Below are 10661 nucleotides of genomic sequence, written 5' to 3'. Positions count from 1 at the left end.
TTACCCCGTATGTCAAATTTCTAATCTGTAGGCCGACAATTGACAGAGTTATTTAGTAGGGAAATGTACACACATTTATAGACAGACAGACATACATTTTCACTTTTATAGATATATAGATGAGGTTGGTGCAAAAACAATATTGTTTTCTCACTTATGTTTCTTTTATATATGGTTTTTAAATTAATTGATTGATATATACAGCACTGTTATATATCATTTAGAAGCGCGTATTTTTGCTCCTTCCAACCCTGTTATTCGTTACCGTTCTCAATGTCTTCATTCATTCTTTTGCGGGCTTTTCGACAGCATGGACAAAATCGAAATCCGCAAGATTTTGTTGTTCCAGTTCAAACAAGGCCGAAAATCCTCCGAGACAACTCGTGATATGAATGATGAGTTTGGCCCAAGAACCACAAATAACGTGTAGCACAACGGTTGTTCAAAAAATTCGCAATGGTTACGAGAGTCTCGAAGATGAAAACGGTCGCAGCCGGCCGACTGCAGTTGATAACGATTATTTGATAGTCTTTATCGAAGCCGATCTTCACAAAACCACACGAGAAGTTGCTGGTGAACTCGAGGTCGACCACTAAACAGTCTTTCGCCATTTAAAGCAAATAGGAAAGTCAAAAAAGTTGGATAAGATGGTGACGCATGAATTGAACAATAAGTTCAAAAATTCGTCGTTTTGAATGCTCTACTAAGTTCTCTTTGCGCAACAAAAACGATTGATTTCTCGAGCGGAGTGTGACATGTGATAAGAAGTAGATCGTTACGTCAACTGGCGACGTTCGACACAGTAATTGATGCCGGAGAACCTCTACAACACTTCCCGAAGCAGATATTGCACAACAAAAAGTTATGGTTACTGTTTGGTGGTCTGTGGCCGGTCTCATCAATTGCGTCTTCCAGAATCCGGGCGAAACGATTACGTCGGAGAATACTGCCGATAACTTGACGAAATTCACCAGAATCTCCAACGTAGATGCCCGAGATGGTCAATATTAAGGGACAAATTATATTTCATGACAACGTTCGCCCGCATTTTACTCAACTGACCCTGCAGATGTTGAACAGATTGGGCTAAGAGACTCTGCCCTATCAGCCATATTCACCGGACCACTCGCCCGCCTATTAACACTTTTTCAAGCTTTTCTTGTGAAAAATGTTTCCACGGGCGAGAGATGACGCCGAATTGGACTTCATCGCTTCCAGACTCTATACCCCTATAAAGCCACCATTCGCTCATGTATGGAGTATTGTTGTCATATTTGGGCTGGTGCGTCTGCCTCTAGTCTATCCCTCTTAGACAAGGTTCAAAAGAGAGTTGCCAATCTGATAGGTCCTGAACTGTCAGCTAAACTTCAGCCTCTGTCCCTTCGACGAAATGTTGCATCCCTCTGCCTGTTCTACAAGTACTTTAACGGAGAATACTCTGCCGAACTGCAAGCACTTGTGCCCCCACGACGTAAATACCCCCGACAAACCCGACAAGCAGTTAACTCACCTCTCTTCAGAGTAGAGATCCCTAGATGCGAGAGAGCCTTCTTCTCCAGTAGTTTCTTCCCCAGAACAGCTAGACTTCAGAAGTCCCTTCCGGAATCCTGCTTCCCCGACTACACTGACATGCAGAAGTTCAAGTGCAACGTGAACCGACATCTTGCTGCCCAACTTCCTACACAGTACCCCTGATGTTTATGTCCCTGATAGTAGCCCCCTACAACAAAGTTGCAATGTGCCTTGTTTGGGGTGAAAATGTAATAAAATAAATAAATAAATAAATAAACTTGTTTCACGTTGGCGAAAATGTGTCGATTCTAATGGTTACTCTTTCGATTAATAACATTTTTCATGAAATGAGTTATTATCTTTTGAAGTTGAACGTCAAAAACACGACATTATTTTTGCACCAACCAAATGCTATCTGAATTAAATCAGGTGGGGGAAAAAACTTCAGAGTAACTTTCTTTTAATTCTAACTTGAAATATTTCTTCTCTATCATTAGTTTCCATCTTTTGAAAAAACTTATTTATATGCAAATTCTACAAATTAAATTGTAGCATCCAATTTGTCGCAAAAATATTTCTTCTGTATTTTTAATACGAACACTTTTAATTTCTTTGTCCTGCCGTTGTCGTCTAATATTAGTGATTCATTCAATTTTCTATAATTTATATTCGACCCAGTAACCTTTCTATCTGTTTTTTTTCAAGACTTTCACCTCGTAGGTTTATTAACTCTCCTCCATGTATGCAAATTGATAATTTATTAGTTCTTATTTTTGTTAATTTAATATTTTCTCCAACACATATCTACGCATGTTTTATCGTTCTTTTTATTTCTTCTAGTGTTTCCTACCCGAATTTTATTTTTTTATTTCCTCTACAATTGGAGCTTATATATCCATTTTTTAACAAATCATGCAAGATTTGTTGTTGTTTGGTCAGTCTTCAGCTAATGCAGGACTCTCCATTGATAACATAGACGTGGTGATGACTTACTTTAATTTTCAGTGAATAAACTTTACTGTGTCCGGGATAAATTTTGTTCTGTACTTTTTTTATGTGGAGTATAAAGATTTGAGTATTTATTGATATTTCCTACATACGCCAAGCTAGATTCTTCAGTGTATTGTTTATTCGTTTTAACATAAATAATATGTTAGAATTATTCTAATTACCGTGTATTGTTATGCTTAGCAAACTTCCAAATAAAGTCAAATCTCTGCGTCTAATTAATGAGCGTTTTGCAATATCAATCCTTGTATTAATATAGGGATTTTAAATCATCAGCATTCAGTTAATTTCGTTTAAAATTACATCAATGCCTGTTGAATATTGAGGCAATTGCTAAATAGTGTACCCTATATTTCCTGGTTTAATTCATGCATTTCCACATCTTATTAAATAACGAAGTTTTTGGCTTGACAAAAGTTTTTCAGTTAAAGAAACAGTCATGTCATACGTTTTTTGCGATAAAATCTAATCCACGAATTTATTTTGTTTTATCGATCCCAGTTTTGAAGCAATTCACGGATATTGTCAGAGTCTGGAAAACAGGTCCCCATAATTTCTGAAATAGAAAGCGAAATAATTGTATTTGTCCGGTTCAGAAATAAAAATTTTAATAGCATTGCAGATTGCGTTTTGTTAGAACGCCATGCTATTTTCCGTAACTTGGGATTATTTGTTAAAGTTTGGAGTAATAAGTCGGTTTGCTCTTTTTGTTTTAATAGCATATATTTCTCTTGGTTTAAGTCACAGTTTTTTTTTAATCTTTCCTCCATTCTCTGTTATTGTTGTTCACTCTGGTTATGTTTGTGTTGCCTTTTTAACCTGTTAGGCATTTATACGCCTTTTTGTTGTTTTTATAATGTAAATCTCTGAAATTTCCACAGCTGTGCTATTAATTTTAAGAGCTTCAGTGGTACTTATTTTTATTTTTTAAGAAGACAATACATAAATGAATATAACTTTGCACATGTGAAAAAAGAAAATATGTTTCTCCACACAGCTTCTATTTCGATTTCCAAACGACTAACATATTGAGAAATATAACAATTAAACCTATCTCTTTCAATTAAATTTACTGTCAATTACACAATATTTATTTTTTTATTTGATTGAAACCCCAATAAAAACACGGAAACTGAGAAGTTAGTTTTTTATTCCAATAAGAATAATCGGATTTCTCATTTAAAACTTATTTTTGTAGAAGAATCGCATTGTTTTTTTTTATATATATGTGCGGTGATATATATTTATATATGTTGGTACAACTTTCAAAGTTCGTGTGGCAAATGAAGAGTTCGGTTTAGTTTACAGAGTTTCTTCTTGATTTTTTAAAATTTAGTCGCGCGGTTCTAGTGACCGACTCTCTAAATGATTTGGTGATAGTGCTTTTAAAATACTATCTGCACGTTCAACAGCTTCGTTGCAACGTCTATGATGTTCAGGTGGGTCATGTTAATATCACGCGTGTGGTTCGAATACGTTATCACTAGCTTCTTTTGGAACACTGAGCCGAAATAAATTCGAATTTTCGACGTGCGTACCTGTTTATTTATTTCTAGCTGTTGAGGACACGCTCATGTATTTAAAATCAGATTTTGCGTCATGAGTTCTTGAAACCTTAATGTCAGTCGTTGAGATCCTGAGGAAGGGTCAGAAAAGAAAGACGCAAGCATCAGGTTTAAGTAGGACAAATATTGTACGAGAAAGTGAGTACATTGAAAGCTTGCCGATATTTACTGACTGTTGTGTTAGGCAATCTATACTTTCACGTTAGATCGCGATATTATCCCACAAGCGTATTAGCCTCTTGGTTTATATTTTTTACATGGTTTTACTGCTTATCAAGACCCGAAAGCCACTCGGGGATAAGGGTTATTGCGTGTACAGTAATCAAGAGGAGAGTATCGTAGTAATCGTTAGTAATGGAGATTCGATAAAGTGTCTTACTTAAAGGGGCGGTTCATCGAGAATTTGTTTATGTTGGATTGGAAAACAGGCAAACGGAAGATAGTTCTACAGGCGTGCACTACTAAGAAAGAAGCTTAGTTCATGGAATCTACGTATATATTATAATTTATATATATATATATATATATATATGTGTATAATATATATACATAGATTCCATGAGCAAATCTTCTTTAATATATATATATATATATATATATATTATATATATATACATATATATATATATAATGGTTTGCAGATTCCATTATGAGTAAATGCATGTCTTCATAATAATAGCATCGCCTATGATAGCAAGAATGTCTACTCTCATACGATTTCATATAAATATAACACTACTTGAGCTCGTGCGAATTATTTTAGTATCATTCTACCAATCCGCGTGCGAAATCTTTAAAATATAATTATATGCAATTATTTCATTTGCATACTGCTTATTTTTCTATGATTCTACCAGATATAAAATTGCTCATGATAGCAAGGATGTCTATTAATATTATACATCTGATGTATTTGTGTGTGTGAGAAAATGTTAATATGTCTCAATCGATCCAATGAGTAATAGATTGATGAATGAGGATGAGTCATATATTAATTTGCATCAGAATAAAACTTTTGTTCAGACATAATTACGGCACCTAATTTTATCAATATCTTTATAGATGTACAGAACAGAACTTCAATCGCGTTATTACTATGTAAAAACCGATATTTCTGATAACAAACAAATTTGCGTGTCAGCCAATAAGTCTATCGATCCGCGATAATCTAAAAACTAAATATATTTCTTTGTTATACATTGATTTTCATAATGGTCAAAAGGCTGGAACTTTGAACTCCAAAAAACAGGATTAAGATTAATTTCGAGTATTTTTTCTTTTTTTAATTCGTTTGAAGTTCGTAAGCGGCATTTTGAAATTACAGATTTATGTCGAATTAGTAACACTAATGTGTACTGGTTTTACAACCAAATACAATAAAATGTCTGAAATAAGATTTTGCAGGAACAATAGGTCGTTATTAATTTATTTTATTCGACTTAATTATCGAAAGCAAACCGTGATTACGATTGCCGATACAGTGAAGAAGTTTACTTATGAAAAGAGATAGAAAGCATTTTATATAAGTTTTCTAATGCAAGCTGACAAATTGAAGTTCCATAAAATGAGACATATTTTTCTGTTGGTCCGTCTGGAATAATCAGATTACATGTGTAAGGCATTCTGCTATTTTTGTACCCAGGATCGAAATTATGCATATTAAACAATCAGTAGTAGCATAAGATCGTGAATATAATGTGGTCTTTATATTAGCGTTAATAATACAAGAAATATGAATATAAAACTAGCAAGTTACTCCGGTTTCCCATCTGAGTTTTTTGTTGTTTTTTTTTTTTGTCAATTTTTCTTCTGCATGTCAATACAGTTGGGAAAGCAGAATCTCGGAAAGGAGTTCTAAAGTCTAGCAGTTCTGGGGAAGAAACTACTGGAGTAGAAGGCCTTCTTACACCTAGAGATATCTACTGTGAAGGGGTGGGATTTATCTGCTTGACGGGTTCGTCGGGGGTATTCATGTTGAGGGGGTACAGGTTCTTGTCGTTCGTTAGAGCATTCACCATTAAAGTATTTGTAGAATAAGCAGAGGGCTGTAACATTTCGTCGATGGTAAAGAGACTGAAGCCTATATGACAGTCAAGGGCCTATCAGGTTTGCGACTCTCTTTTTAACTCTGTCTAGGAGTGAAAGAATAGCAGATTAACCAGCCCAAATGTGACAACAATACTCCATACATGGGCGAATGGTGCCCTTATAGAGGTACAGGATACTTTCAGGCGTAAGTAGTTTTCTAGCATGGTAGGGAGAGCCCACATTTTTCGCAGTAGCCTTGACAATCCTCTCAATGTATCTATTCCAGTTCATGTTCCCTGTAAACTTTAGGCTAAGTAGTTTAAAGGAAGTACTATTTGGGTAATGTGTTCCTAGCTATTGCTATTGGTGGTAGAGAAGGTTTCTTGTAATTATTGAAGGAAACAAGCTTAGTTTTGGCAGCATTGAATGTGATAATCTTATTTTGTCCCCATCTCACTATAGATTTGAGGTCATCCTCTAGTGTTTCTGCCATTTCCTTACATAGGTGTTCATTTGTTTCCCACTCATGCGTGTTGCTGAGAGTGGTGTCATCAGCAAATATACCCATCTCAGAAACAATTTTATCAGAGAGGTCATTTATGAATATTAGGAATAATAGAGGTCAAAATTAGACTCCTGAGATACTCCCACATTTATTTCATATTGTTTAGATGTGAGACCGTCCAGATCAACCTGCAGTTTTCTCTTACTTAAGAATGATTTAATTACATTAAGTATTCTTCCAGTGATACCATATGATCTAATTTCCTTAGAAGATCATCGTGCCATACCCTGTCAAAAGCCTTAGATATATCGATGGCTACCGCTTTACTTTCCCCCGCTTTGTCCATTGAACGGTATATACGTTCAGAGATTACAGTTAGGATATCTGCTGTGGAACGGGATTGCCTAAATCCATATTGTTTGTCGGCCAGGAGTTTCGAAGCTGTAAGGTGATGGACTAGAGCTTGATTGATAAAGGAATCAGATATTTTGGCGAAAATCGGGAGATGGCTAATGGGGCGAAAATTTAATGGGTCAGTTCTTTCGCCAGAATTATTCAAAGTCAAAGAGTGTGTGGTGTGCCAGGTTTTATGTGGAGTTTTAGGCAACCCGACTGGCAAGCAGGTTAGCCTCCTCGGTTGCCGCGCAACCAACCTTATGATTGTTTGATAGTGGGGGAACCGTTGACTGCCCATTGTTTACTACACTGTTGTAGCGTTTCCAAATGTCACGAGTAGATTTTTAAAAAATTACGGGTTCCTAATTTCTGTGCTTCGATGCGAAAATGACCTGATAAATCCAACGAAAAGTCTAAATCTGGGAGTTTGATCTGTGGTAGTATTGATTTTGCAGAGCCACCGCCTTGTATAGACATAATTATGAACTGGCCTGTGGAAATACCACAGTGGACTATTTCATGTGTGATATATTGACCTTGCCATTCTGTGGATGTTCAGTGTAACTGGAGACGTCCTGATGTTGTTGTAGCTCTATGGTTAAAACTGCAAAAGTATTTATCTATGCAACCAAGGACACCTGGTATAGCCCGGTCGTAAAATACGTTTTCATATGATGCTTAATTCGTGCAGATTCGTTTATATTACTATAGAGTTAATTTTCCATCGATTTTTATATTATAAAGTTGTTATTTCAAAAATAATAATACATTTACCAATTACATTTTTTCACAAGCTTGAACCGAAACGAAAACTGATGAAGAAAAAAAGATGCACGTATATATATATATATATATATATATATATGTGTGTGTGTGTGTGTGTGTGTGTGTGCGTGCGTGCCTATGCGTATATAACTTGAGTTTCTTCAGCTATAATCCAAATCGAACCCAAAACTTTTTATGAATTTTGTGTTAAATTATTTATTAAAAAAATAGATGACTTGAGTGGCATCAGCTATAATCGAAACCGAAACAGAAACCTAAACTTATAGAGAATTCTTGGTAAAAGTATTTATTACAAGAAAATGAAAACCACAAGAATTGTCTTTCGATCTTATTTACAAAGTGGTTTTACGTAAAATGATAGCAAAAAATGCGTTATTACTTTCTATGTTATCCATCATCGCCTAACAAGTAATGTATTTTATGTGTGCGTTCGTGTATTCCGCAGACTCAATAGAGTATTTCATTATTACATGTAAGAATTTCATTCGCAAAAGTTAATGTCATCTTAACTGTATAGAATTGTAGATTTTCAGCCAATGCTATCCCTTTTAAGTCCTTTGATTGCGCCTGTGCATTTATTCGGATACGTTGGTTCTATTGTCACCTGATTCCTGCCCAATAATAATTTCCAGTAAATGTGTTCACCGTATTGGTTTATTTTTTATGGAAACGCTTTCGTTTTTTTTTCCTTTCAAATGTGTTCGTATAAGGCGGATTGCTCATATTTTGGCTTTATACACAAAAGTAAACTTTTCAATGTTCTGAAGGTTTATGACATAGCAACTAATTAAAATTTTTGTTACGAATGTTTATCAAATAGGTTTTAAAATGTTGTTTGGAGTCACAGCAATAAGTGGCCACGGTCGGCGTGTGCCCTCCATAGAGAAGTAATGTCACCGTAACCTGGAACTGGTTCGCTTCGAAAAATAATACCAAAATAAGAAGATAAAAGCACATTTAGACGCTATCAGCGTCCAAGGTGGCAACTTAAAAATGCCGGGTTTTTTTTTCTATTCCGTGAAAGAGACATTATCTCGTTTACCTGACGTTGCTGTCAGGAGGGAAGAAGAACAAGAACGAGAGGACGAAAAAGAAGAATACGGCTGCTTGACACGAGAAAATGCTTGCAAGTTGTAGAAGAAAGGAAAGTTTATTGTGCCGGCCAAGTACAACGCTGAGAGTTAAGACGAGTTTTTATTTGCTTTCTCTGTTTTCAATAAGTAAGAAGGTTTAAATTGCTGGTGATAGATGCGTTTGATAAATAAGTAAAACAGCTGTCAGTCTATGTTTTTGTGTGAATGTAAGCATCATGATCGTGTTTATTCTATGAGCAGCTGCAGATTTGTTTCATGCCTGATACGCTGCATATTAAACATTATAAGACACTCTGGCTGAGTTACGTTATTAAGGATTCATTAAATATACGAAGCTTAAGTTTTTCATGTTTTTTTTTTTAATAAGGATATTTATTGTCCACTTTGGCAAAACATTAACCATTTATATGCCCTGATCAATATTCAAGTTAAATTCATTCTTACTGGAAACATCGGATCAAATACCTTTACAGAGTTCGGAAATCACTATCTCTCGAGTAGCTTGGTGGTCAATTATCATTACTTAACATAAGCGTCCGTATTAGAACACGTTTTGTCATTCCTGTGGTTCCTGCTGGTGAAAATCATATACTCCGTCGCTGAGCTAACATTAGATCCAAAGTAAAGGAATTAATTAGTCTGGAGAAAGTTTACACAATCACAGAGAAAATATTAAAACGATTGTGAATCGAAGTACACAATTTTACCTAGTCCAGGTCATAAACATGCATGGTTATAAGAGGTCTCGTTTTAAACTGATTGAGAATGTCAAACATAAAAGCAATAAAATAACGGACGAATTAAAATTGTGAGAGATGTTATTTTATTTTTTAAAGAGACGTGCTATTATAAAAGGTCTTTACGCTGAGATATATGGTAACTATATTAGTGCGTAATAGAACGTAGAATTTTGAATAGATTAGCAATCAGTTATATTGCCAGTTACATTAGCAATTGGGGTAGATGCACGTTGGGAATAACAATTCGCACATAACCAATAAAGATCGCCTACAGTCACGCACGTCTCATAATATTTGAAAACTGCATTGCGTATCGATTAGTGATTTGAAAGACAAATGTTTATATAAAAGCAATTCTATAAAATTGCTTGATTTTTTTTTAATCGGATAGTATCTGCCGTTCTTTACGCATTCTTTTACGGATGAACATGCGAGCGCTTCTGATCAGTCATCAGTTTTCCTATCGTTCACATCTAAGAAAAAAAATTTAAAAGCATTTATGAAAACAAATTTCTTGAAATGTAAATTTGCATTGAATTATTCCCTTACTGGCAGTTTATTATTACATTTAACGATGTTTCGAAGAAAAATGTCTGATTTTCAATTTAGACAAGAATATTTATGTATTTGTGGTTCTTTGGATATTTGCATATTGCCAGCATTTACAAAAGCGTTAACATATTCAGGTGTTATCTGCTTTTAGAAACATTGTTCTAAAATAAGCGAAATGAGTTTTGTTCTGAGACAAAATATACAAATAAACTAAACGAACCTAAATATATATATATATATATATATATATATATATATCGAAATATTTTGTAAGTCACATATTGTTATTGGTTTATATTTTCGACAAAGAAAAAATTACTGATTACTTTTACTTGAAATATTCCGCCGAATAAAATATTTAAATTTAGAATCGTTAATAACAATGAGGAAAAATCGCAGAGAAATTTCAGAAATAAAGTATTTTAAAGTAAAAGCATAACTTAGTTATTATCTGTCCATTAGCAACATTGAATGC

This window comes from Euprymna scolopes, chromosome 4 (assembly GCF_053919585.1).
Source record: "Euprymna scolopes isolate OS-2025 chromosome 4, ASM5391958v1, whole genome shotgun sequence".
In the NCBI taxonomy this organism is placed as follows: domain Eukaryota; kingdom Metazoa; phylum Mollusca; class Cephalopoda; order Sepiida; family Sepiolidae; genus Euprymna; species Euprymna scolopes.
Note: the sequence above shows the minus strand (reverse complement) of the source record.